Source organism: Gadus morhua, chromosome 9, assembly GCF_902167405.1.
Source record: "Gadus morhua chromosome 9, gadMor3.0, whole genome shotgun sequence".
Lineage (NCBI taxonomy): Eukaryota > Metazoa > Chordata > Actinopteri > Gadiformes > Gadidae > Gadus > Gadus morhua.
In genome coordinates, this window is record NC_044056.1 from 3,085,308 (window position 1) to 3,089,687 (window position 4,380).

Genomic DNA, 4,380 nt, shown 5'->3' on the forward strand with positions numbered 1-4,380 from the left:
TCAGCCTAGCTTGCCAAGCTTATGGAGGTGTGCAAGTTCACCCTCATGCTCTTTGCTGCAGTCCTGGTGGTCTGGTATTGCCTGAAGCTGTTCTGTTTGGAAACGTTTTGGTGGTTGAGGGGGCGAGGACCGATTCATTGGTGAGTAGAACCGGTAGATCTTGTGGACGGTAGATGTGTGTGTTCACGTATGTGAATGTGTTAGTCCATGTATGTGCACCAAATTGGGTTTGAAGATATTATCTTGTGTACATGTGAATGTAGTCTGATGTCCTCGGTGCTGCAGGAGATCCCGCCACGCCCCCGGCTCTCCTTCAGAGGCGGAGCGGTTGTGGACGGCCTTCCTCTTCCTCAGGGGTTAGGGTTAGGGACGGCCTTCCTCTTCCTCAGGGGTTAGGGTTAGGGTTATGGACGGCCTTCCTCTTCCTCAGGGGTTAGGTTTAGGGTTATGGACGGCCTTCCTCTTCCTCAGGGGTTAGGTTTAGGGTTATGGATGGCCTTCCTCTTCCTCGGGGGTTAGGGTTAGGGTTGTGGACGGCCTTCCTCTTCCTCGGGGGTTAGGGTTATGGACGGCCTTCCTCTTCCTCTGGGGTAGGGTTATGGACGGCCTTCCTCTTCCTCGGGGGTTAGGGTTATGGAGGGCCTTCCTCTTCCTCGGGGGTTAGGGTTATGGAGGGCCTTCCTCTTCCTCGGGGGTTAGGGTTGTGGACGGCCTTCCTCTTCCTCGGGGGTTAGGGTTATGGACGGCCTTCCTCTTCCTCGGGGGTTAGGGTTATGGAGGGCCTTCCTCTTCCTCGGGGGTTAGGGTTAGGGTTATGGAGGGCCTTCCTCTTCCTCGGGGGTTAGGGTTATGGATGGCCTTCCTCTTCCTCGGGGGTTAGGGTTATGGACGGCCTTCCTCTTCCTCGGGGGTTAGGGTTATGGATGGCCTTCCTCTTCCTCGGGGGTTAGGGTTATGGACGGCCTTCCTCTTCCTTGGGGGTTAGGGTTAGGGTTATGGACGGCCTTCCTCTTCCTCGGGGGGTAGGGTTATGGATGGCCTTCCTCTTCCTCGGGGGTTAGGGTTATGGACGGCCTTCCTCTTCCTCGGGGGGTAGGGCTAGGGTTATGGACGGCCTTCCTCTTCCTCAGGGGTTAGGGTTAGGGTTATGGAGGGCCTTCCTCTTCCTCGGGGGTTAGGGTTAGGGTTATGGACGGCCTTCCTCTTCCTCGGGGATTCTTCACACAGACACCTTCCATCAGGGTTAGGGTTAGGGTTAGGGTTATGGATGGCCTTCCTCTTCCTCGGGGATTCTTCACACAGACACCTTCCATCAGGAAGCGTCGCGGAGGCTCAGAGAAATACATTGCAATGGGTTTCATCCAAAAATCCAGAAAATATATCTAAAAGTACTTTAAAAGGTAAATCACATGTTTTGTATGTGTATAGTGGCTTTCATATTCCGCTTTATACAAAACAATGTTGTCATTGAGTCAAAGAGGGAGTAAAACAATAGCAAATGGGCCGTTATGATTCTATCCGTCTTAAATGTTGACGGTGAGAATCCACACAGAAACCCAGAAGAATAGAAAAGCCATCATCACATAACTCTTATTGTGATAAATTAGCCTCCCAACCCCTCTTACCTCTCACTGCAATCATGCGTGCACAAGGAAAGCCTCAAAGTACCCTTTTGTGAAACAGGGAAATAACTAGTTGACTCAACAACTAGATGAATCATCCCGCTCTCATTTACGATGATAAACAATTGTACATTTCTGGCGGTGCATTCATATCTTTTCATATCTGCTATTTTTGTTTTTATACGTTGGGTTTCTTCGGGTTGTAGACGTTACATCTCAGCTAAAAGAGATTAGTTTGATGGCTCTTTATTTAGCTGAACCTCCAATATGTCACCTGGGGAGATAGCATCGTGGCCACTCCGGTGGTCCTTATCGCCAAATCATCTCCCAGGGTAGCTTTACCAGGGGCCAGCCCCTCACTCCAGGGGACACAATCAATTTCCATCCGAGTGCAGATAAGGCTTTGATTCGGATGAGATATAAGAGCTGTGAAATTTCCACTAATGCCATGCTGTTTCGAACATTCATGTGAAAAATCAGCTGTCTTTATATAGATATAGCTTATGCCATGGGATGCAACTAATTATAATAATAATAGGACAATGGAATTGGAAATTAAATTTGTTTAGATATTCTGTGCTTCCACTTCAAAGACGTTCAAAGTGAAAGTCTTCCCGAAAGTTGTTTTCACAAAGACTATTTGAAACGGGAGGCAAATAAAATGTGCAAAAATAAATAAATGGCCGCCTCTCTTCGTTCCTTCGAGCGCTTGGTAATTGAAGAACGATAGTTTGAGAAATGAAATGAAACGGCCTCAGGGCTCCCGGCAGCTGACAAAACACGTCATTCATCAGCCCCAGGAAAAGCCTGTAGGTTGTTATGAGAGGCAGAAAAAGGCCCGACATCCCAGTGGATTTGACATGATGCACTGCACAGCACCGCGGACGTGGCTGGGGAGTGTAGCCCCGTAGCTGCTTCAGAGTGACAGCTGTAAACTCACCGAATGACCCTGTGTGTGTGTGTGTGTGTGTGTGTCAGTGTGTGTGTGTGTATGTGTGTCAGTGTGTGTCAGTGTGTGTGTTTGGGTGAGTGTGCTCACGCCCCTCTCACTCACCCCCGCGCCCCGTTTCACTCCTTCCTCTGCATCTTTTAAAATGAATCCCTTTCTCAATCCAATAGCACAATCACACATTTGAGAGAGAGAGAGAGAGAGAGAGAGAGAGAGAGAGAGAGAGAGGGGGGGAGAGAGGGGGGGAGAGAGAGAGAGAGAGAGAGAGAGAGAGAGAGAGAGAGAGAGAGAGAGAGAGAGAGAGAGAGAGAGAGAGAGAGAGAGAGAGAGAGAGAGAGAGAGAGAGAGAGAGAGAGAGGAAGCAGGGTGGATACGAAACCTAAGCTGTATACAAAATAGCTGTTTTAACAGTGTATGCATGTGTGCCTGCACGGGGGTGTGTTGATGTGCTCGAAACATCGAAGATGAATATGTGAGTGTCTCGCTTTCTTTTTACCTGCGTGAACGAGAACCAGACCGACCCTGTGTTTGTGTGTGTGTGTGTGTGTGTGTGTGTGCGCGTGTGTCGGTTTGTGTGTGTTGATGTGCTTAAAACATAGATGACGTGTTGTGCGTGTTGTTCTGTACCTGCGTGAACGAGCACGCAGGTCACAGTCTCAGCTCTAAGTGCTCTCAGAAGCTCTCCCTCCGTGTCACCAGAGTCTGAGGGATACTCCTCATTCGCTTCCTTTGGTCCTGTGTGGTGATCACTGTCAGTACATGTGCGCATCACACCTCACAGCGTTTCTCTTAATGTATGCAAGTTCCTTTCTGGTGTGCATGTATGTGCGTGCAGGTTTATCAGTATAAGGCAGCGCACGTGTGTGTGTGTGTGTGTGTGTGTGTGTGTGTGTGTGTGTGCTCTAGTGTATTATTTGAGCCTCACTCCAGCTGCAGGGTCAGGTTACTGTTGCCATGGTAATTAAACAGACCCAGCTGGGAGCCTGATAAGTCCGGCTGGGATCTTCCAGCAACTCGACCTCTGGGCTAAATAAACACAAGCAGGCTAGTGTCCGCAAATCGACAGTGCCGCAGACTGTAGGCCTAGCCAATCAAGAGTCAGGACAGGATCATCATGTCCTCGAGAGGTTTTTAACTTGAATTCCTAATGAATTTCCTGTCCCAGAGAAATAATCAGTGACACTCTCACTCCAAGCGTGGTTTTAATCTATTACAATGATGCATTGTGAACACGTTTAGCGATGCAGTCTTGACTTAAGACAGCCTTGGTATAAAGTTGCACAAAGGCAATGCATGTTACCTATTTTCCAAAATGTGCCTCTTCAAACACTGTTTCTTTCCTTGCCCCCTTTGTCGTTAGATTAGAATATCTGACGGTTGAAAAACCTCCACCCTCGAAGGCCTATGTAAATGCCAACTATTTGTGGTATTGACATTTAGTCTGAATAAAGAGAGCATCATGGATACGATCGGTCAAAAGAAGAATCTTGCCTTTTTTTATATAAATAAAGGAAGTCTTATGGATGAATAAAAAAAATTGATTAATTATCTAAATGTTTCTTGAAATTCAGTTTTGTATGAGTCACATGGACAAGCTTTTAATCTCTCGGTTGTTTATATGACAAATGGAACTGCTTGCATGTAGCCTGGGAAGCAGACGAATGGATTGGGCAAGCTCATGTTTAGTTTGCTCTGGCTGCTGAGCTCCCACCCATTCAGGCAGACTTCCTGCAGACCTGTCTGGCCAATCACAACTATTTATCTAATCTGTGTTGGGTTTGATGTACAGAGGAGCGCCCAATGGGGCGC